The sequence below is a fragment of the Schistocerca nitens genome, chromosome 11 (genome assembly GCF_023898315.1).
Source record: "Schistocerca nitens isolate TAMUIC-IGC-003100 chromosome 11, iqSchNite1.1, whole genome shotgun sequence".
In the NCBI taxonomy this organism is placed as follows: Eukaryota; Metazoa; Arthropoda; class Insecta; order Orthoptera; family Acrididae; genus Schistocerca; species Schistocerca nitens.
In genome coordinates, this window is record NC_064624.1 from 101,398,660 (window position 1) to 101,423,946 (window position 25,287).

Below are 25,287 nucleotides of genomic sequence, written 5' to 3' on the forward strand. Positions count from 1 at the left end.
ACTCTTACTTTAAAAATGAATTAAAAACAGTTTCGACTGCAATAAAACATTTGTTTACAATGTTATTCAGTTTCGGTTGCAATGTGACCATCTTCAAAAGATTTATACCATGATGCTAGGTAGTGGCAGTGAATGGAGCTGGTGTTATTACTCCATGAATGTCAAAAACTCACTTTGTGGAGTCATAACACCTGCCCCGTTCAGCACTGCGCCACCGCCTACCGTCGTCATATAAATGGTCTCAAGATGGTCACAATCTGACTGAAACCGGTAACACTTTTAAATAAATGTTTTATTGTGGTTGAGACAGTTTTTTATCCATTCTTGAAGTACTGCTAGCCAGTCTGATGTTTCTCCATGAGAATTGTTCTCAAAAATTTGTAGAAGTCTTTACTAAGTTTACTCCTACCATTTCCAAACTGTGTTATTCAAATATTATCTTTATCATACCAATTTCCAAATTTTTGTTCAATAAACATACAGTCAAATCTTGTCAGGATTAATGCAGAACCGCAACTCTTTCTTGGTGGATGACTTGTCTCGGCACTTAAATTTCGAAATAAGTTTCCTCTTCTCTTCTCGGAAAATTCTCAGTAAAATTCACACACATTACACAGGGTCAGTGGACAGCAGTGCCACAACTATGATAGCTTTGCTACGTATTTTGTTACACTTACAGAGTCACTTTCTAAAAACAGCTATTGAATTAAATTAAAACTTAGTTTCTGTAGGGAGTAATTCAACTCTTAGAAAATGACTTTCCATGACTGCTACACGAATTACAGCTCTGTAGTACTGACAAGGGGGAGATCGAGTCACTAATTAAATTGCCGAAGACTAAGGATTCCCGTGGATTATAATGGGATGTGTAGCAGAATATCTAAATGCTGTGGCACATATGTTAGCCCAGTAATTAGCCACATTTGTAATTTTTGCTTTGGGAATGGTCAGTTGTATGAACTGCTCTATGAGAAAGGGATAATGTAGGGAATTTTAGACCCATTCCTATGCTATCTGTGTTATCTGAAGTTTCTAAAAAGGATGTGACAAACAGCACTTGATTTTCAGTGAGCTTTAAGAGCACAGAGGGAACTCACAGGCTGTGAGTTTGTGAATGGGTGTAGAGGCTACTATGACCATCACTAGGAGGATCGGAAATGGGGGGCTGGGTAAACATCATTGAAAATTCCGATATTATCAGGGTTGACACAGATTATGGAAATCAGGGAATTTCAAACACATGAGGGAAATCTGAAAAAAAAAACACTGGAAATATTTGGTTTTTGTCTCAGAAAATGAAATGGTTGGTGTTTACTGAGGTGTCGTGCATCATCGCTGCTGGGTGCAGCCGAGTGTGTGCGCCGCTTCGTTACTTCCTCATTCCCGCTGCTTCTTCCCTTCCTACCACTCAACTCAGCTTGCTGCCACCACTTCTTGCCCCTAGCCTAGCAGCTGCCAACGAGAGCCAGGGAGGCAAGAGTAGTAATTTATTTGGATCTGATGCTCAGAAACTGCAGATGCCGTGGCCGGAGACAGAGGTTATGTGTGACTGAGTTGTGCCTGAGTGGAGAGAGAGAGAGAGAGAGAGAGAGAGAGAGAGAGAGAGAGATAATGAGTGTGTGTGTGTGTGTGTGTGTGTGTGTGTGTGTGTGCGCGCGCACTCTCATTTTGTGACAAATACTTAGGATGAACATTTAGTTGTGAGAGTGTGATTGTTTTTCCTACATGTCTGTCTGAGCCTCAGCAATCATCTTTATGGTGAGTTACCGTACTACCTATCCTCATTATTATTGATTCTCAGAGTATTTGAGCAAGTTACCTGTTGCACGGATTGATCACCACGGTCTCATTTCTTCAACTAGCTGTCTGTTGTTCGTGAAGAGCTGGCCGTGTGCGGGATTTCTGAGGTGGGCCAAAAGTGCAGGCTGCTCCTGTGGGTATCTGTAACGGATCGGGCCTGCCGACCTAAAGCCATTTGGTTCCCACTGAGGTGCAGGCCCTGCCTGTCGGATCTAGTCTCACCGCCCTGCCCGCAGGCTGGGTCTGTTTGTGTGTGACGTAATGCAGCAGATTTTCGCGGATTATCCGTGGGCCCAGGACTGTGGTGTTCGCCGGCAGGCCAGAGGCTGTGGGCGATGGACTTCAGGAATTACAACTGTCTCGTCATAAGTATGTTGTACAGTGTGGCATTTTATAGACATTTTATTTGTTATAGTTCATTTTGGCGCTTAAAAGTACTGTGTATGTTAGAAAGCGTGGAAAATAAGAAGAAAAAGATTATGCCAGTTGCTGGCGGTTTGTGCTTGTATATTTCTCGAAAGAAAAATCCCTGAATACCTGTAAAATAATAGATGTAGCACAGTGGGTAATAACCGACAATAACGAACATTGTAGAACCGATATTTCATTGGGGGTCCCCTGCAGTGTTGCTTTACACAATTCTTTCCCACCTTATACACTTCTTTCAAGAGGCCAGCATTTTCCTGAGGTTATTTCTGAAATCAGTGAAGGTATTTTAAATCTGTCTTGCAACTCCAAGGAAATATGCATTTTTATCACAATGTGTGTTTCGTTTTATTGAAGTAAAATAATATCAGTGGTCTGAATGAAACACACATACCATTTGGCTTGGTTTCTCCATCTAAAAACAGTTCATTACAAAAGAGTTTGATGTTAGTACTTAAGATTTTTGCTCACATCAGGAAACCCCATCTGATTGCTAGCTTTTTAAAATATTTCCTCATTTGCACTATTGTACCATAGCTGCAAAGACAGATTGTCAACTTACGTCTTAACTTACCTTTGAGATCTCAAAATTTGTCATGGAAAAGTGCTAAAACTTGTCCGGAAATCAGGGAAATATCTTGGAAATTTGTGGCAACCCTGATTATTGTCTGTTAGTATTTGGGGGCTGATGTATTGCACTTTTAGTTACAGTGGAGAATGTTCTAGAAGTGTTGAAATGTAGAAGCTTTTTTCTTTCTTTCTTTTTTTCTATTGTGGTATTTTCTGAGAAATTGTTCATCTTCCTAAACACAAAGAGGCACAGGTAAACCTACATTTATACTGCATCTAGTTGATACAGGGTCTCTGTTAAACAAGAAACTATAATCAAGTGGGGAAGTTGGTTTATTTGAAAAACTATATGGTGTGTCCTCAGATGGAAAACCAGTCGTAAGCAAAGAAGGGAAAGCTGAAAGGTGCAGGAGTATGTATAAGGTCTCTACAAGAGAGGTGAACTTGAAGGCAATATTATAGAAATAGAAAATGAAGTAGGTCAGATGAGATGGGAGATACTATACTACGAGAAGAATTCGACAGAGCACTGAAAGACCTAATTCGAAACAAGGTCCTGGGAGTAGATGGGATCCAACTACTGGTAGCCTTGGGGGAGACACACCTGACAAAACTCTATCTGGAGTGCAAGATGTATGCAACAGGTGAAATAACCTCAGACTCCAAGTAGAATGTAATAATTGTAGTTCCAAAGAATGTAGCTACTGACAGGAGCGAGAATTATCAAAATATCATTTAATAAGTAATAGTTGTAAAATACTAACAGGAATTATTTGCAGTAGAATGGGGAAACTGGTAGAAGCGAACGTCAGGGAGGATCAATTTGGATTTCGGAGAAATGTAGGCGCACACGAGGCAATACTGACCCTATAACTTATCTTAGAAGATAGGTTAAGGAAAGTCAGACATACATTTATAGCATTTGTAGACTTAGACAGTGTTGACTGGAATACTCCCTTTGAAATTCTGAAGGTAGTGGTGATAAAATACAGGGAGCAAAGGGCTATTTACAACTTATACAGAAAACCAGAGAGAAATTATAAAAGTCTAGGGGCATCAAAGGGAAGGAGTAGTTGGGAAGGGAGTGAGATAATGTTGTAGCCTACCCTTGATGTTATTTAGTCCGTACATTGAACAAGCAGTAAAGAAAACCATAGAAAAATTGGGAGTAGGAATTAAAGTCCAAGGAGAAGAAGTAAAGACCTTGAACTTTGTCAATGAGATTGCAATTATGTCAGAAACAGGAAAGTACTTGGAAGAGGAGTTTAACGAAATGAGTGGAATATACAATGAACAGCAGCAAAAGCAAAACAAGGATAGTGGAATATTATCAAATTAAATCAGGCAATTGTGAGGAAATTAAATGTAGTCAAATTAAATCAGGTGATGGTGAGAAAATTAGATTAGGAAACTGGACACTGAAAGTAGTAGATAAGTTTTGCTATTTGGGCAGAAAAATGACTGAAGACTGTCATAGTAGAGGAGATATAAAATGTTGGCTGGCAATGGCAAGAAAAGCTTTTCTGAAGAAGATTATGAAAAAGAAAGTTGCTACTCACCACAAAGTGGAAATGCTGAGTCACAAATAGGCACAAAAAAAAGACTGTCACAAGTAAATAAAGCATATCTAATATATGGTGAGTAGCAACTTTGCTTTTCACAATACTGTTACATTCAATCCTGGATTTTCCATTGTTGCATTTTCTGAAAAAGAGAAATTTGTTAACATCGAATACAGATTTAAGTGTTAGGAAATCTTTTCTGGAAATATTTGTCTCGAGTGTAGCCATGTAGAGCAGTGAAAAATGAACTGTAAACAGTTTAGACAAGAATACAAGCTTTTGAAATGTGGTGCTACACATGAATGCTTAAGATTAGATGCGTAAATGATGTAACTAATGAGTAGGTACTGGACAGAGTTGGGGAGAAAAGAAGTTTGTGGCACAACTTGACTGAAAGGCACAATTTGACTGAAAGAAGGGATCAGTTGAGGGGACTCATTCTGAGACATCAAGGGATCACTGAAGTGTTGTGGGTAAAAATCGTAGAGGGAGACCAAGAGAGGAATACAGTAAGCAGGTTCAGAAAGATGTAGACTGCAGTAGTTAGTATGAGATGAAGAGGCTTGCACAGGATAAAGTAGCATGGAGATGTCCATCAGACCACTGTCGAGATTGATGACCCTGACAGCAACGTGTTGCTTCTGTAAAATTAAATTTGCCCAAAAATTTATGTATTCTTCTCCCAGAGAGGAAGCTAAAAATATTGTTTATAGTCAAGTTTTATGTTACAGTGCATTGAGTGTGTAAAATATGTTGCTTTATAATTGGTAGACAGTACTTGTACTTTTCAAAATTTGTTTAATAGAGGACTTGCATAAATAAATAACTGTGCAGTGGTGAGTAATCAGCTGGCTTGTTATGAGAATGATAAGCCTTGCTTTAGATATGCCAGTGCCTTTATCAGAGCAACTAAAATATTCAGTCCTGTAAGTTCAGGTTTTTTAGTGTTAAATGAGATGGAAGAAACCTATGCAATATAAGAAAAATATTTCAACAATTAAATGCTGCCAATCAGACTACTGGGTGTCGTACTTGTCATCAACATCTACATCAACATCTACACTCCGCATACCACTGTGAGGTGCATGAGAGAGGGCATGTCCCATTGTATCAGTTATTAGGGTTTCTTCCTGTTCCATTCACATAAGTAGCATGGGAAGAATTGCTGTTTGAATGCCTCTGTGCATGCAGTAATTATTCTAATCTTATCCTCACGATCCCTGTGTGAGCAATACTTAGCGGGTTGTAGTATATCCCTAGAGTTATCATTTAAAGCTGGTTCTTGAAGCATTCTTATTAGATTTTCTTGAGATAGTTTATGTATATCCTCATGAGTCTGCCATTTCAGCTCCTTGTGTATCTCTGTGGCACACTCCCGTGGATTAAACAAATCTGTGACCATTTGTGCTGCCCTTCTCTGTACACGTTCATTATCCCTCGTTAGTCCTTTCTGGTATGGACCCCACACACTTGATCAATATTCTAGAACCAGTTGCACGAGTGATTTGCAAGCAATCTCCTTTGTAGACTGATTAACTTCCCCAGGATCCTGCCATCTGCTTTACCCGTGACTGAACCTTTGTGATTATTCCATTTCATATCCATACAAAGTGTTGCACCCAGGTATTTGTATGAGCTGGCTGATTCCCAACAGTGACTCACTGATGTTATAGTCATAGGATTCTACATTTTTTTCGTTTTGTGAAGTGCAAAATTTTACACTTCTGAACCTTTAAAGCAAGTTTCCAATCTTTGCACCTCTTTGAAATCTCGTCAAGATCTCACTGAATATTTATGCAGCTTCTTTCAGACAGTACTCCAACATAGGTAACTGCAGCATCTGCAAAAAGTCTGATGTTACTATTAATATTGCCTACTCACCAAGCGGCGGCAGGAGAACACACACACAAAAGGATTTGACTTTTGCAGGCTTTCAGAGCCAGAGGCATTACATTGTATTATCAATAATAGATTATTTCTATTGTTATATTAATATTGTCTAAAAGGTCATTAATGTACAACACATATAGCAAGGGTCCCTACAAACTTCCCTGGGGCATACCCGAAGTTACTTTACATCTGATGATGACTCTCCATCCGAGATCATACGCTATGTTCTCCCTACCAAAAAGTCCTCAATCCAGTCTCAAGTTTCACTTTATACACCATATGATCATACTTTTGACAATAACAACAGTCATTCTTATCCACTGTACCCATTGAACACTGTGTAAGAGAATTTGTAACTTCATATCTAAATGCCCTTATAATATTGTGTAATGTTTATTTCTTTTTTATTTATTTATTTTTTAAAGAAAGGGAAAAAAAAGAACAACAAAACCATTTGTAAGATGGCTGTACGAATAAAACTAATTTAAAGGAAAAAAAAGAGGAAATAAAGAAAAGAGGACATATAATTGAGTGACCTTTTTTTTCTGCTTTCAGATACCTGGCAAATGAGATGAAGTTGTACCACTTCCATCAGTCCCGACATTTGTCAAAGAAGTGCAGTTTGTAAGTATTTTGAAACATTGACTGTCGAGTACCCACTGCAGTTATGTGAATATTGACTGAATTCTGTCATGTTGTGAACTTGGATGACGCAGTCTGTGTTTTGTGAGGGGGAAAAAGCTTTCATTAGCAAAGATCACAGAAGTTAGTCTGTATTGTTGACAGTCGGTTTCAACAGTTGGAGCTGTTGTTTTCTGGTCAAGAAATTTCTGTGATGAAACATGTGCCATTGTGAATTTGTAGCTTATGGATAAAACCCAGCACATTATACATAGGTTTTTCAAAAACAAAACCGTTTACAGTTAAAAAAGCAGCTTGTGCACATGACCATGTTCACATACATAGCACTCGCAGAGGCTCGTTAAGTCTTAAAATGTACAGTATACATTAAACTGTAATTGCACCATATACTTTGGCTGAGGTGTGGATCCACAATGTGTGGAACATTTCTGCAAACATAAACAGATGTACATTTTGCTGTATATCATGTGCTTCAAGAATTAACAAGCCTCCGCGAGCACTACTTATGCAAACGTGCTCGTGTGCACGAGGTGCTTTTTAACTGTAAATGGTTTTATTTTTGACTAAATTATGTATAATGTCCTGCATTTTAAGCAGTGCAGTGACAGTGTGGCATAAGGTACAAGCTCACAGTGGAACATGTTTCATAACAAACTTTTTTTGAAGACAAGAGGATGACAGTTAGAACTGTCAAAACCGGTTGTCCACAATAAAGACTAATTTATGCAATATTGGGTATTCAAAGTTTTTCTCAAGGAATAAATATTACTTCTGTTCCTTATAGCTATCACAGAGAAGCTGTATGGATGCAGTTTCATATCATGTTTGCTACAGTGAAAGACTGAAGTTGAAACAAGGCTGCTGGATAGACACAGGGTGTATATACCCCAGGCTAACTGGGAAATCTGGGGAGAACACAGGAATCTTTAAGATTTCTGATAATTTTTTATTGTTTTAGTTTCCAGTTAAAATTTTTGTAATTTTGACGAGTAAGAACTGATATTCGTAACAAAAATTTTACTTTGGCCCACTACAGCAGGATAATATTGCAGAAAGAAAACATAAATGAGAGAATAACACCAAAATGAAATTTTAGTTGCAAAGAAAGTGCGCCATTTACTACAAAACAAAGTGCACACACAAGTGTCTGCCAACAGCAAAATGTGTTGAAGGCTTTAGGATGAAGACTGTGTTATATTTTGTAACAACAAACTGCTTTCAATGAGTATGATGTCACAAAAGTTTACTTTTATAACAGGTCATGGGAAAATATTGAGGATGGTGGTTTGAGAAGCATTATTTACGAAGTAAATTTCCTATTATGCAAGATGACTTACGTCGCATGTGAGAATCTGTGATTAATTTCTTAAATCACAGAACGTTTGACTGTCACTCAAAACTTAACACTTTCAGGGACAGACGTGTAGAAAAATTTTGAATCTAGAAGACCAGCCATTTATGCCATTATTTAAATATTTACAGCATATTAGACCGAGTAACACCTTACAGTGGTTAGCACACTGGTCTCCCATTCGGCAGGACGACAGTTCAGGCCTGCGTCTGGCCATTCTGATTTAGGTTTTCCATAAAAAGCTCTCCGAACAGGCCTCGGAAGGCTCAACGGTACCGAACGGCCGCCGTGCCATCCTCAGCCCACAGGCGTCACTGGATGCGGATATGGAGGGGCACGTGGTCAGCACACCGCTCTCCCGGCCTATATCAGTTTACGAGACGGAAGCCACTACTTCACAATCAAGTAGCTCCTCAGTTTGCCTCACAAGGACTGAGTGCACCTCGCTTGCCCACAGGGCTCGGCAGACCAGATGGTCACCCATCCGAGTACTAGCCAAGCCCGAAAGGGCTTAACTTCGGTGACCTGACGGGAACCGGTGTTAACGACAGCAGCAAGGCCATTGGCTAGGTTTCCCATGATTTCCCTAAATCGCTTCAGGCAGATGCTAGGATGGTTCCTTATAAAAGGACATGGCCGACTTCCCCACCCTTCACCTATCCAATGGGACTGATGATCTCACTGTTTGGTCCCTTCCCCCTAACCTACCAACCAGCCAACCAACCAACCAATCAGCATATTTGTGTTTGATATATCTTGAAAGGTAACACACTAAAAAAGGACAAGCTTAGTTTTTCATATCTGTTTTATTTCTGTCATAGATTACAAATTATGCAATAATGGTGGCAAAAAGTAAAATTATCCTTCAAAAGCAGTTCGAGGTGAAATCTTGAGCAATTTTCCATGTAACTGGCTTTTCAATGGAAAAGTTGGAGTCCTTGTCAAAGGATCCATCGTATCCTAAAAAAAGGCAAAAAGCTTTTGATGACTGGTATATTGTAGGTGATAGCTTATCTTTTCATGTAGCTATACTGAATGTATATTAATTTAAACCATTAACTTTTCCTATTTGCATATTCGCTCTACTTAACAGTGATGTTGCTATTGGCCGACTACAACACAAGTCCTGTGCTCTGAATATCTGCTGTCATTGGTTGGGGAGCACTGTAACTTGAGCTATGATTGGTGGCAATGGCTCATCGCAATCTCGTTTTCGGTGCTTCAAAAGATACCGTGCTTTAATTGGTGGAATTCGTATTTATACTTTTGTAATTTGAAAATATGCGCTGTACATGATGCTGCGCATCAAATATTTTTCGAAAACAAGTTATTTTTTGCTGAAGTACCGGGAAGTTCTATGCTTGTATACAATACCTTTACAATTCAAAGGATTTGTCAGTTCGGCAATGCCAAGGAAAAGTATATTGTCACTTAACACAGGGAAAGTTTATTTTTAACTGGGAAATTTGGGAAAAAATCCATCCCCCCCCCCCCCTTCCTTGTCAGCGTATATACCCTGAGACAACATTGGCCCAGTATTACTGATATGTTTGAGAGCGCCAACCATTATATAATTATTGCATGTGCTGTGCAAGATATATGAGACGGACAAACTATCAGTTTAATAACTCATGAAACTTCCTGGCAGATCAAAACTGTGCGCTGCACCAGGGCTCAAACCAGAGATCTTCGCCATTCTCAGAGCTTTACCTCTGCCAGTATATCTCCTTTCTTCCAAACTTCTCATTCAAAACCTGTGGGACTAACACTTCTGGAAGAAAGGGTGTTGCAGAGATATTGTTTAGCCACAGCCTTACTCAGGAAGTTTCCTAATGGCATACACTCCGCTACAGAGTGAAAATTTGTTCTGGTTAATAATTCATGATATTGTCACAAATAATTTACAGAAGAATGGAAAAATTGGTAGAAACCGATCCCAGGGAAGGTAAGTGCAGGTTGTGGAGAAATGTAGCGGTATGTGAGGAAAAATGACCCTGTGATTAATATTAGAAGATTGGTTAAAGAAAGGGAAACCTGGATTTATAGCATTTGCAGATTCGGAGAATGCTTTTGACAATGCTGACTGGAATATACTCTTAGAAATTCTGTTGATAACAGGGATAAATTATAGTGACCAAACAGGTATCTGCAACTATTACAGAAATCAGACGGCAGTCACAAAGAGTTGAACGACGTGAGGGGGAGATAGTGGTTGGAAATGGAGTGAGGCAGGGTTGTAGCCTATCCTCGATGTGTTTCAATATGTACGTAGAGCATGCAGTAAAGGTAACCAAGGAGAAATTCTTAAATGTAATTAAAGTTCAGGAAGAAGAAATAAAAACTGAGGTTTGCCGAAGACACTGTAATTTATTCAGAGTTGACAAATTAGTTGGAGGAGCAGTGTGGTGTGGGATGTGTAATGTCTTCAACAGAGGCTGTAAGATGAACACCATCGAAGGTAAAACAAGGTCAGTGGAAGGTAGATGAATCGTGATGTTGAGAGAGTTAGATTAGGAAATGAAATGTGTTTTTCTATCTGGGCAACAAAAAGCTGATGATGGTCAGTGAAGGAGAATATAAAATTTAGACTGTTAGTAGCAAGAAAAGTATTTTGAGAAAAGAGAAATTTGTTAACATCAAACTAAAAGTATAAGTGTTTGGAAGTCCTTTCTGAGGGTATTTGTCTGGTGTGTAGACCGGTACTGAAATAAAACTTGGTTGATAAACAATTCAGACAAGAAGAGAATAGAAACGTTTGAAATGTGGTGCTGTGGAATGATGCTGTAGATCAGGTGGATAGATAGAATAACTAATCAGATTCGCAAAAAAAGAGTTTTGTGGCTCAGTTTCACTAAAAGAAGGGTATGGTTAATAATACTCATACTGAGCAATCACCAGTTTGGTAATGGGAAAGTAACTGGGGGGGGGGGGGGGGGGAGAGGGTTAATAATTGGAGATAATGAACAAGGTTTGGCTACTGCTAGCAGGTTCTAATGGATGTAGGTTGCAGTATCGTGCATAGATGAAGAGGCTTGCTCAGCATGGACTAGCATGGAGATTTGCATCAAACCAACCTTTGGACTGAAGGCTACATCATCAACAACAACACACTTAATATTGAGGAAATTTATAAACCACAATTTATAATAACGGCAGTCTTCTTTTTATTTTTGTTTCACCCGACTTTGCGATATGTTAAATTAATCACTTTTTAATGTTTTGTGCCTTTCTGTTAGCAGCTCAGTATTGTTTCATTCATTTGACCTATCTTCTTCAGAGATGTGGATGTTCGTTTGGATTTGATTTTGGAACCCCCCACCCTCTCCTCCCCTCCCTCCCTCCCTCCCATTGTGTTCTTTTCCTCCTCTCTCTTTTTCTCCGTTTTATTTTTGAACATAGCTCTTGTGATTTGGAGTTATCTGAAGTCCTTTTCCATTTCAGTAATCCATTTTTTTCCTGCACAAGTAGTCATAATTTATTCAGTTGATCTATTTTGGTTCAGAATGAAGATGCATCCATAAAAATGAATTCTTTTTGTCCTAGTTGTGTCTGAGAGTTTTTCGGTAGTTTGGTAAGGGTTTCATTTTTTTGTGCGGATTAATTGTTGTGAAATCTGGGGTCAAGAAATGTTTCTAATATCTTTGTTTCTTCTATCTCCAGTCTTTCAACTAGGCCATGGTTGGTGATAGTGTTTCAGCTGCATACAGGCTTCTGGTTTGACTACTACACTGTTACAATGCTTATTTTTGCTTTCTGTGAGAGGGACCTTTTGTTGTATGTGTTTTTTGCGAGATAGAAGACCAGATCAACTTTACTTCTAATTTCCATTGCCTTTTTCTCGAGCCCATTCCAGCTGATGGATTCTGCAAGGTATTTGAGTTCTTTGATTATCTCTACTTTTTGTTGTCCCACTTTAAAATGTTGTGGTGGGTTTTTTATGTTTGTTGTTACATTGGTCTTTTTGAGGGTTTTGAGACCTGTTTTTTCTGTTCAAGGGTCTGTTCTTTGGCTATTTCCCAGGTCTCAGCTAGTAGGGTTATATCATCTGCAAAGGCTAGATAGTTGGCTTTGATGCCTTTTGTTTTGTGCTCCTAGGCAGATTCCAGTATCTCTGTGTACCCGTCTGTCCAACAAGTTTTTCTTGGGAGCACTTAACTAGCAGTGGGGGATACCATCTCCTTAGCTTACACCAGTTTTTATTTCAAAAGGTTTAGTGTTCTCCCATGAATTTGGCTTTGGAATATGTGGTGATAAGGGTCTCTGTGATTGGATTTATATTTTTTGTTATCTAGGGCTAATTCTTTTAGTATATATAAGGGATTCCTGGTGTATTGAGTTGCATGATTTTAAAAACTCAATGACAGTCATAACATATCATTTTGCTCTTCATTTTTGGTATGTCATGAAGTTTTTGAGATTTAGGGTTTGTTTTGGGCAGGCTCTTCCTTTCCTGAAGCCAGTTTCACATACTTCAAGTTAATTGTCTAACTGGGATTTTGCTCTGTTTAGTAAGACTGTGGAGAATATCTTGTATGTTATGTCTAGGGGGAGGTTCCTCCATAGTTGTGGTCTGCTTGGGACACTTTCTTATGGAGTGGGTGGACGAGGGCCGCCTTCCATTCATCAGGGGTTTTTCATGTATTCATATTTCTTCAAAAAAGTTGTGGTGTGCGTCTGTGACATTTTTTCCTCAAAGTTCAGCTCGATTTGGTCTCTCTGAGACCTTGTGGTTTTTGAGATTTGAAATGACTGTAATTCCTCAGTGATGGACGGTTCAGAGTTAGGGCTGGTTGTCGAGCTCTTCAAGACCACTTTTCTGTGTTCTTCGTAGTTGAGATGGTTTTGGAAATATTGGAAATTGTTTGCACACATTTCCATTTCTGTCTTCAGTTTCCAAGTTCAGTGGGCTGTATTTGGTTATTTTTCGTTTAAAATTTGTATAAAAGTTCCTTGTGTTGTTTTTTTACGAAGATCATTGACTAATTTGTTTTCCACTTGCAGATAAATGACCAAGTGGATGAAGCAGCCACACTCTCACCGGTCCAGATATTCCTCAAAGAAGAGGAAGGTGTAAGTATTCATGAAATACTGACTGTCAGTTACACACTGAAGTAATGAGATAACTGTTAATTGTATTTCATTTACCAGTAGTAGAAAACGCATATACATAAAATTTCTTATATACTATAGTTGAAAGTCAAACTGGAGAATACACATTATAATAAGCCACAATTGTACTGTGTATACACACACAGATTAGGTAGATATTTCTCAGGGACTCTTTGCAAATGATACAGTTGTGTACAGTGATTTCACATAACTAGAAAATTATTGTTAAATGCTGGAGGACTTGATGATGTGCATGTGGTTCAGGGACAGGCAAGTGAAGTACTGTAGATGTGTAAATAGATGAAAAGACTGTCGTTGCTCAGTTACTGGAAAAAGGACACAACCAGCAATAGCTGCAGTTTCAGGAGAAATCAGATGGCAGAAAATTCGTGCTGGACTGGGACTCAAACCCGAATCTCTGGGACTGAAACCCGGATCTCCCGGTTTATGTGTTAGGTCACCATAACCACTTTGGCTATCCGTACTGGAGTCATGACAAGAAACACTTCCATATGTCGTCATCTGTGCGTCACAATCTGCACTCTTGCACTTAATTTACAGGGATTGGAAAAATTTACGTTTCTGCTTCAAAATGCAAAATTACGTTTTAGATGCTATTTTGTAGTAAATCGTATCCAGATGAACTATTTTATCAGAGATAATTTGAAATATCTTGATTCCTGCATAAAAATATTGAAAATGTAACCAGTTTTTGGTTAATGGTATTGTGCATGTTCTGGCGAAGGCCAATTTGTAAAGGTAATGTGTATAAGAACCTTTCTGCAAAATGAAAGTGTACAAATGCAACAACACATCAATGCACTAAATGATCTGATGCCAGGCCAGTTGTGGGCGGTTGAGTGGTCTATTTAAGATACGTGCTGTGTAATACAATGTAGTACTCAGCTGTGGGACCTAGTATTTTATAACAAAGAAATGTGTACCTTTGTTTGTTAAAAAAGCCCAAAATATGGTTTAATGTGGACATTTCTAAAGTGGCAAATTAGGAGGAGTATGTTTTGAGCAGTGGTTGTATCGAATACTGCTAGATATCAGGCCTGCACTAAGTCGTTAACAATAGTCCGCTAACATCAGCGAGCAGTTGAGCTGTAGCTTTCCCCCAAATATTTTGTGTCATGTGTTGCTTATTGTTTTCTGATTTTGAAATAAGTGAAGCTACTAATCCTGATCTGTTATGGATTTCGATTACGAACCTTACAACGTTAGAAGAGATGGGTGATCCCTTTGACAATACTGTTGGCTGTTGCCATGTGAAAGGAAGGCGGGGTTTGTTTCTGCACACCATTCTTCTTCCCTCTGGCAGTCAAAATTCTAGTTTGTTTATGCTTGTGGTCATCTGTCACTATAGCCTGTAGTGTCTGCACTATGTGCCAAAATTCTTCTCCTAATGTTAACATAGCATTATGATATGTTCAGTTCTGCTTCTATGCTAACTGCCTTGTCTGTTCTGTCTGTAGCATTGTAAAGCATGGGTCGCACACCTACGAATGCCCACAAAAGATAGAAATTAATAGTTTGTAGATTTTGTTATCATCGAATTGTGCAGAAAAGAGAGATAATGCCGGCCGCGGTGGTCTAGCGGTTCTAGGCGCTCAGTCAGGAACCGCGCGGCTGCTACGGTCGCAGGTTCGAATCCTGCCTCGGGCATGGATGTGTGTGATGTCCTTAGGTTAGTTAGGTTTAAGTAGTTCTAAGTTCTAGGGGACTTATGACCACAGATGTTGAGTCCCATAGTGCTCAGAGCCATTTTGAACACTCCCCTGCGGCACATCTGAAATCACTCTTACTTTGGAAGACTTCTCTCCATTGAAAATGACATGCTGCGTTCTGTTATCTAGGAACTCTTCAATCCAATCACACAATTGGTCTGATAGTCCATATGCTCTTACTTTGTTCATTAAACGACTGTGGGGATCTGTATCGAACGCCTTGCGGAAGTCAAGAAACACGGCATCTACCTGTGAACCCGTGTCTGTGGCTCTCTGAGTCTCGTGGACGAATAGCGCGAGCTGGGTTTCACACGACCGTCTTTTTCGAAACCCATGCTGATTCCTACAGAGTAGATTTCTAGTCTCCAGAAAAGTCAGTTTCAGTCACATCCCAGATGGGTTTGATCGGGTTCACATCTCGAGGGTTGGGGGGCCAGCACATCAATTGGGACTCGCCACTGTATTCCTTGAAACACTCGATCACACTCTTTTCATTGTGACATGGTGCATTATCTTGCTGAAAAATGCCACTGCCATCAGGAAACATGAACATCATGAACTATGTGGTCTGCAACGGGTGTACAATACTCCTTGGCCCTCATGGTGCCTTCCACAAGCTCCGCTGGACCCATGGATGTTTACATGAAAGTTCCCCAGAGCACAATGTAGTTGCCACCAGCTTGTATCCATCCTGAAGTATTGGTGTCAAGGAGCCGTTCCCTGAAAGACTGGGATTCATCACACTGTGCAATGCTCTTCCACTACCCCAACGTCCAGTGCCGATGGTCACGAGTCCATTTCAGTCGTAGTTACCGACATTATAATGTTAACATTGGCACTTGCCAGGGTCGTCAGCATCAGAGGCCCTTCGTTAGGAGTGTTCCGTCTTCTGTGTGTTCAGACACACTTGTACTCTACTCAGATTAACGTCCGATGGCACAGGTTGCTACCTGTCCTGTTTTACGAGTCTACTCAGCCTACAAAGTCCAACATCTGTAATGAGGGGTGGCCACCCAACCCTCTGACATCTGGACTTGGTTCCACCTCGGTTTCGCCACATGTTGAAGACACTAATCACAGCACTCCTTGAACACCTGACAAGTTGTGCTGTTTCCGAAATGCTCGTGCCAAGCCTCCGGGCCGTTACAGTCTGCCCTCGCCCAATCTCAAATAGATCATGTACCTTCCCCATTGTACACACAGACAGCATGCTCACCGATACAACATATACCGTGCATTTGCTGCACTACGTTATTCCTTGGCAGGTGACACTGCTATCGCCTGGACGGATTTATATTCATAGTAGGTCGATAATTTAGTTCTGTATCATTTTTTTATGGTACAATCTACATCGCACAAAATATTGTTCAACCTTTTAGTAAGGATTCGAAGCTTTCTTAATAAGCCAATAGTCCAAAATACTTTGAGCTGCTTTCATGCTATGCCTCCAACCCATGTTAACTAAGTGACAGACTTCTTTTAGTCAATAACGATTTACCGTTGTAACTTACATGAAAGCCATGGCCGGTATGCAAGGAATTATCTAACATGATTACGTCTTTCAAGTTCACCTATATTAGTTTTCTGTGCACTTCATTCATCTCACTGTTCACTTTTTTCTATGAATTTATTTACGCATGACCGAGTGGACAGACAAACAGAAAAAGTGGATTGCTGGTGACACCGCGATCGACGCAACTTGAACTAAACATTTCGCCTTCTGAAAATGATGTTTCTACTGCAAGCAATAGTGGCACAGGAGAATTACTTTGACGCTCCTGATCAAACAGTCGCGCATCGGACATAACTCATGAGTGTTTAGAGTACACAGTGACCAGTGTTGAATTAATTCTCTGCACTGCAGTCTGCAAACCACTGTGAACGTGTGAAATGCATGACTCACTCTATACACACAGGAAGTTACACTGACATGCGTAACCGAAACAGATTTTCGGGAGTCTAGCAATGACTGATGCAGCAAATGGGCGATCGAAAGAATTTGAAAAAGCAGTCTCGATATAAAAAAATTCTCACTTCCATGTCAGTGAGAGAGTGATTTTCGATGAACTAAAATGAAGATACAACAGGTTCACGTAATTTAAACGCCTTTAGAAATAGAATTAATGTTTGAAACAACTTAAAAAAAGAAAATTGTAATATAGAGGAGGGTGTAGTGATACTTTCGCGATTTTGATCTGCCTTCAGCTGTTGGGTAAGCAACGATTCGGTTTTTGTCGCCAAAGCTACGTAGTACGTTGGTAGCTTTGGTCTCTGTTCATTTGTTTTAGAGTTATTCCGTAAATCCGTAATAATATGTGGAGCGATATGTTTGTTGCTGGTTACAAACAAAAACAAATTAATAATACTGTGTTCAGTCATGCATGATTTGAATTCAAAAAACGTTACCGAAGATCTGCAGTTTTTGCACATTTTAATACATGGCTGTAAGTGGTTGTACATCACTAGTGTACTACTTTTGCTGTTAATCAAGGCCTTTGAACAAATAGTACAGTAACTTGAAGAATGAGCATGTAATGCGATGCAGGTATTTATCATCCTTGTTATTCGTTTATTTTTGAAACTATGTTAGGTACGTCACGTTACATTGAAAAATGCATACGCGTTGGCAGACAGACAGATGCTTTCAGTTTTGCCGTAATTTAAGCTCATAATATACATTTGAACTTCATCTCACTCATACCACTACTCTAACGCTTCTTCCACTGCCTTAATTTTGTACCCAGCGTAGATCATACTAGATCAGACAAATTTGATTAAGTTTTGGACCTTGATGTCTCAGTTGTGTCAGATTTTTTGAACATCTGACCATACCCAGGTAGTTAACAAACACCGCGAATTCCAACAGCGTTTACCTATGCTAGAGTTTTTTCTTCGAAATCGTGAGAAACTGCGTGATTTTCCAAACCTTTTGAGAAATATTTCTGCATTTAGCTCTTTAACTATTGAAGCTAGATAGTTAACTCTTGTCAGTTGAAAGCACCTGAACTATGCGTTAATTACTGTGAGATTAAATTTTACTTTAAAAAATTGAAGAAAAAATCCATTTGAAAATCTCAAAAACACACTTTTTATTTTTCTAAGAAAAATATATTGCTGCCGTATTTCTGTTTGCCATTGATAAAATTTGAAGGTGAGGAGAGGATGAGTAGAAAGGGGAATTGATTTTTAAATGTACAAGTCTACTGCACTACATTGATTTTTCTTAAGTTACAAGTGATCATCAATAATGAGGAGTGGAAGTTTTGGTGTAGCTTCTATTCTAATTTTAGATGAAAGTTACGCTGTTATGTTATTGGAGAAATTTTTTGGAAATTTGTGGTAAGGTCTTATGAGACCAAACTGCTGAGGTCATGGGTCCCTAATGTTATTAAGGGGCAATCAGTTTTCTTATGATACAAGATGACTCACAAGTTCTCATAACCTATAATTTTGCTGAAAATTACTCATTTGTGCTTTGATGTATGAAATTCAGTCTTACCGGTGGACCGTCTGCCAATCCACAATGCATCCTTCGGTTGCATACTGCAATGAGGATAATACTGAACTCGGATACATGTATTACACATAGACATTTTAGAATGCGTAAAATGCAACACAGTGATATTTAATGTTTTCCATTCAACAGCCTATCTTAAAATGGCAGCATTCACAAGACTTCAACAATAATGAAGCAGCATTCACTGTCTTCTCATAACAAATTGTAAAAGTGCTTATAGCATATTTATGGGCCAGTGACAACAGACTTTCTGCTAATGCGATGTTGATTTGAAAATGAAATTATGACACACAAACAGCTGTGCAATAATAGCTCAAGAAACCATTGTCGGAATCTGTTTTGAACAAAGGAATACTGTCAGAACCAAGCGATTCAGAAATCATCCCAGAGACTTCCCTCTCTCATTCCAATGTGTTAATTTTAGGTTGCACTTAAGCCATATGCTGTGAATGATAAATCAGGTGCACAGACCATAGACCATTCCTAAACAGAAGACTTCTACAGAAAATGTGTCATTGAACCTCGATTGATTGCATCTGCTTGAACCGAGAGTAGCTTAACATTTTTCAAAGTTGATAGTATGTTGCTTGCCAACATTCAAAGAAATTAAAAGTTAGTGTTCTGTGCCCAAAAGGATCAACAGCTTCATTGTTTTTCCTTATCTATATCTTGAAATATCTTACACATCTTAACTCGTTGTATTCTAGGGTAAGCTGAGCCCAGTACGGCCATTGGGAGAGTCTGTACTTTGATTTTTGATAAAATATCATAATAACCACTTTGTTTGTTCTTGTTTACAATTTGTTGTAAAATCCAAACGAAAGGCATCTTGGCATCTTACAAATGAGACTTCAGGTAACATAGCTCAAGTGACTGCTTTGTGTAATATTATTTTATTCATTTTTATTCTCCTGTGGGAGAAAAGGATTGCTTAAACCTTTCCGAACAAAATGCAAATGATGTTCATTAAAGTCATTGTTAGCCTCTGTTTCTACCGTGGGTAACTTTTATTACTTAAATATATCATCATATTCATACTATATATAGGATTGATAAAGATGTAGTTCAGTTCTTAGTAAGACTAATACCATAGCTTTGCTTCTGGAGGAAAGTTGTTGGTTGGTCGATTTGGGAGAGGGGACCAAACGGTGAGGTTATCAGTCCTGAAGAAAAGTCATCATTTCGCAGCTTGTTACTTAAACAACTTAAAATGTACATAATAGAATGGTCTTAACATTGTATCTCAAGTACCCTTGCTTTCTTTATCTTGAAATTTAACCCATTGTATGTAAACAAAAGGACTGTTTTGACACTTACCAAACTTTTAAAAAAAAAATACAAAATTGAGCATCACTTTAGATTTCTAATCAAAGCTCAAACCTAGACATTTACATTATTTATGTTGATGGTAATTGACAACTGTTTGAAATTAATTCCCTAATTAGGAATAACTTGGTGCCATTGTATTAGGTACAGGTGTTGTACCTTCTGGTGTTATATGAAAATGTGCGCCAGACTGGGACTCGAACCCGGATTTCCCGCTTATCGCAAGGAGTCCTCTTACCATGAGGCTATCTGTTCATACCTCCTGGACCGATCCAAACACTGCGTTGCTATACTGTAGCCTTACTTTCATCACTGAATGCCTGCAGCTTAATTCTGTATGCCTGCATTAGTGGGAATAAGACTGTATAGAATAGAGACCTATTCATTTTAATCTAGGGCCTGCACCAATATGGAGTATTACATTAATAATGATTAACAGCCGCTTGAATTCAGATCAAAATAAATTAACTGAATGTGAATTATTTGGTGTCAGCTATTTTAGGTACAAATGTTTTACCTGTTGGTGACATTTGAAAATTTGCACCGGACTGGTACTCGAACCCAGATACCCTGCTTATCGTGAGCGGTTGCCTTAGAATGAAGCTATCTGTGCACACCTCTTGGATCGACACAAACTTCTATACGTTACGTTGTCTTCATCCCGACACCATAGGTGCTGGTCGGTCTGGGAGGCAAGTACAGACAGCCTAATCCTGAGGCGAGCACATGTGATAAGTGGGAAAACTGGGTTCGAGTCTCCGTCGGGCACAAATTATCACGTGACCATCTGGTAGGACATCCGTATTGTAACAACTGATGTCAAGTTACTTGGATTCGGTGAATTTATTTCGATCTAAGTCATTTATGTTAACATCAGTTTCAGATTTCTAGCAACAGTAGTTTTGAAGTTTCATGGCAATCTCAAAAAATGCTTCTCTTGTTATTTGAAAAACAAATAACCTGTGCTTCAACAGAATATTAAATTTATTAGGCCTACTTTTTGTTTACTCTGTGGGTATATACTTTAAATAATAAATACCTGACACTTTGATGTCAAAGTCTTTTGGCGATTTGATATAAACTAGCCCACAGGTACCAGAAGCACAGATGATAATTTCCACATTATCCATATTGGTATCACATATCACGTTTAATAATGATGACAATAAGATATGTAATAATAGACCTAAGCCTCGATAGTACTAAGAAGAGGAATTGACATTTTGTATTAAATAGTCACAAGGGGACAAGATCACAATAAAGCAATGGACAGCACTAGATCTGCTGTTCCAAAAAGCTGACAAAACAGAATGGGGAAAAATAGCACTGTATTGCACCACATGATCAAATAGTGTTCACTCAATGACAAACCCCATTGCAGTGTCCTTGCTAATCAGTGAAATTACATTTTCACCTGTCAGCCCCAAACACACACACACACACACACACACACACACACACACACACACACACTGATTACATTTTGTGTAATGTAGAATGGAGTATATGGGAAGCGGTCTGTTCTTTTCAGTAATCACAAAGTTTTTCATGCTCAAATTGTAAACATTCTTAGTGTGGTATCCACATTTGTAGTGTCTCCCAACTTATCTTCAACCACGTTGTTGCCATTTGACCTGACTTATATCCCTAGCCGTATTGCTTAGCAATCTCCCACCGCAACCAAGATTTCAGGCGAGAAACAGTGCCTTAGTGTTGGCAGTAATAACTCACATTTAGAAGGGTGCATATACATTTTCAGGAAGCTGTTTCTAGGAGTTCTATGTGACACGGTGGGGGTGGGACTAGTGAATACAAAAGGGGGGGGGGACCCCAAAATCACTGGAATTTCTTTGTAGAAAGCATTTACTTTATTGTTTTTCAAACACAACCTTGACCTCCTTCTAAGTACACTCCATTAGCATTAATGCACTTGTCCAAATGTTTATTCCAGTGTTGGCAATACCTTCTAAATTCGTCCTCTTTGTGAAGTGCTAATACCTTCGTGACACTGCGTCTTACATCTTTGATATCGGCAGAAAACTTTCCTTTCAAGTCTCTTTTTATCCTCAGGAACAGGAAGAAGTCAGAGGGTGGTAAATCTGGCGAAGAAGGCACGGGGTCAAGGTAGTCGTCTTTGCTGAGGACAAAAACTGATGAACACCGAGAGCTGTGTGTGTGTGTTAGTGTTGACAAGATGCAGGGACCAATTGCTGGAATCCCACAAAGTTGGACGTTTTCACTCCAAACTCCTGTGCAGACTTTTCATAACTTCCATATAGAATTGGTGTTTACTGTATGGTCTTGAGGGACAAATTATGAGTGTGCAATCCGTTTGATGTAAAAAAGAAAAAATTGACAGTGTCTTCACGTTCGATTTCACTTGCCGAGCTTTTTCAGGACAATGTGGGCCAGTTAACTTCCATAGAATTGACTATTGCGTACTATCTGGATCATACTGATAGCACTGTTTCTCATCACCTGTGATGATATTGTTGAAAAAGTTTAGATCGTCTTTGAATGTATCCTTCAGTTTGTGACAGGCTCAAACGTGATGATCCTTTTGATCTGTGATAATTTCCAGCACAAACTTTGCTGCCTCTTTACACCTCCCCAAATCAACAGTCAAAATGCACTGAATTGAGCTCCAGGACAACCCTGGCATGTCCTCAAATTGGTCAGTTGCCTGCATAGATCTTTGTTAATCACATCACGCATTTTGCTGACATTGTCCTCACTTCGAGCAGTCGAAGGGCGATTGGAATGAGGCAGATCTTCAGTGGCCATTTCTCTGATTTTGAACCGAGTCAATTGTTTGTACACTTGAGTTTTACTGAGAGCATGTTGTTTGTGCGCTGTTTTAATCATCGTATCTGTTTCCGTTACTTGTCAAGAACATAGCAGAAACAGCTATGATGATGCAAACAGCTCACAAACAACACGTTCTCCGTAAGACTCAAGTGGTTATGTGAATTTTGAAAATAAAATGAAAATGATAGTAATGATGAGGAAAATAATAAGAAATGATAATAGCAAGAGAAAAAATGCATATGTTTACCTTATATAACAGGAACGTGTGCCTTTTAAAAAGCAGACATAATTAACATGAAAGTTTAAGTAAAAGGAATTGAAGAAAATGTGTTTAAGCTCAGAAACTGATTATTTTCCTTGACTTCAGTAAGTGTGGTAAAACTGTAATAAGCCTGATCATAAACTATCTGTACTGACATTGTTTCACTACTTCTGTGGACTACACTGCAAAGAGAGCCAATTAGCTGTTAGCATGTCTTGCTTAATCATTAATCTTTTAGTTAAACCAGGTTAAGCAATTAATGTAACTACGTGAAGTAAGTTAAATTAACCTCCCCTGAAAATCCATACCAATTAATATTACTGCCACCCAGTATAAAACAGTATAAACCCAGTTTTGTCACGTAATATACAAAACCCATTTTAACTTATACAACATAAGAACTTCGTATGTAATTTGTTGTTGGAGAGACCTAATCATTTATTCATATAATAACCTTAATCTACACTTGTTAAGGCACCAACATCAGTAAATTATAACTTACCTCTCATAGAAGACTTAGAGGATGTTCCTTTTCTTCAAGCATTTTGATTACTGTTAGCATTACCATTTCTGGAGGACTCTCCCTTCTGAGCAATTCCAGCCAAAAACTAGCCAGTGTCTGTAGCAGGGGAAAAAAAGGAAAAGAATTGTGTCTCTGCAGAGAAAAAAGGGTTTAATTACTATTAGATACGTCGGTAAGTCAATTGTTATCCACAATTTAGTTATATTTTTGTTTATTTTGGTAGTACTGTCATTTTACGTTGATGACGCATACTTTGTTCATTGGCTGCTCCGCTGTCTATTTGCACCAAAGAAGAGCAACGTTCAGTGATGCATTTTTTGTGGTCAGAAGGCGTATCGGGCCGAAATTCATCGAAGACTTTCAGTACAGTACGGGAATAGTGTTTTGCCACAATGGAGTGTCTAGGAATGGATTGAAAAAATTGTGAAATGATCGCACAAGTGTTACACACGATGAAGGAGCCGAACAACCGTTTACCGCCACAAATGAAGAAACCACTGAGCATTCATGTGTAATGATTCTCTTAGATAGACGATTAACTATTGATGAAGGGGCACATCGTCTGCAAATTAGTCACAGTTCTGCCTATGTAATCATCCACAACAGACTTGCGTTTCATAAAGTTTGTGCAAGATGGGTCCCAAATTAACTCACACAGTTGCATAAACGAATGCGGTTGGACACCTGCAAAAAATATTTGGATTGGTATGGTAATGAAGGGAACAACTTCTTAGACAAGATCATTATTGGTGACGAAACATGGATCCGTCATTACAAGCTGGAAAGTAAACAGCAGAGTGTGGAATGGAAACAACCAAATTCGCCATGCAAGAAAAAGTTCAAGAGACAACCGTCCGCAGGAAAACTGATGCTTACTGTTTTTTTCGATGCACAAGGCCCAATACTGGAACATTATGGGCAAAGGGGCACAACAATAAACAATGTACGTTATAGTGAGATATTTACTACCAGGCTAAAGCCTGCAGTTCGAAGCAAATGCCCAAATGCTGAGGATTGCTGTCAAAAGGTGTTGTGTTGTTGCACGACAAAACCCTTCTGAATACTGCTGCCCACACTGCTGAAACGCCCCAGAAACTCAAATTTGAAGTACTGGATCATCCTCCATATAATCCTGATCTTGCCCGTTCTGACTATCACTTGTTTGATCCAATCTAACAGGCATTAAGGGGCCGTCGATTTGCCTCGGATGAAGCAGTGAAAGAAGCGGTGCATTCCCGGTTCACAGCTCAACTGAGAACCTTCTTTTATGAGGGAATCAGGAGGCTTATACAACGATGGACCAAGTGTGTTGAAACGCACGGAGGCTATGTCGAAAAATGATGTTCTTGTTAAGTTTCCTGTTTGATTACAATAAAATTTTATAACTACTTTGTGTATAATAATTAACTTAACCTCGTAGGTTCTTCCTTGTAGCAAGGAGAGAAAGATTTCGTGCTACATTAATCTACACCATGTAGGTGCTCACCCCCTCCCTCTTTTTTTAATGAAAAGAAGGAAGAAGAAACATTACTTGACCTCAATACTAATGTTAAGATTCGTCATGAATTTTTACATCATTTGGTTCATCATAATAGACCCTAACAAATGGTACCTCCTAATCAGGGCACAAAGTCCTTAGGCCACCATCCAGTCACACTTATACAGGGTGTAAATGATAGAAGCTGCCATAATTATACAGCAGGTACATGTCATTGTGCTTGACAAAAAAAAAAAACTATTGAGATATCACTGTATCACATTCTTTATTTTT

The 25,287-nt window shown here is 39.0% G+C and overlaps 1 long non-coding RNA gene across 4 annotated transcripts in view; it reads left to right on the top strand.

Moving 5' to 3' along the window:
- Positions 1-25,287, top strand: part of LOC126213173 (uncharacterized) — a 382,402-nt gene that overhangs the window by 285,276 nt on the left and 71,839 nt on the right. The window contains exons 2-3 of one of the 4 annotated variants that reach the window (XR_007541097.1): positions 6,804-6,872; positions 13,243-13,311. The exons of 2 other annotated variants lie outside the window; for them this stretch is intronic. This is a non-coding gene — a long non-coding RNA (uncharacterized LOC126213173). Of the gene's footprint in view, positions 1-6,803; positions 6,873-13,242; positions 13,312-17,496; positions 17,626-25,287 lie in introns of those variants that run through there. One more of the 4 variants, XR_007541098.1, reaches the window with a different exon arrangement.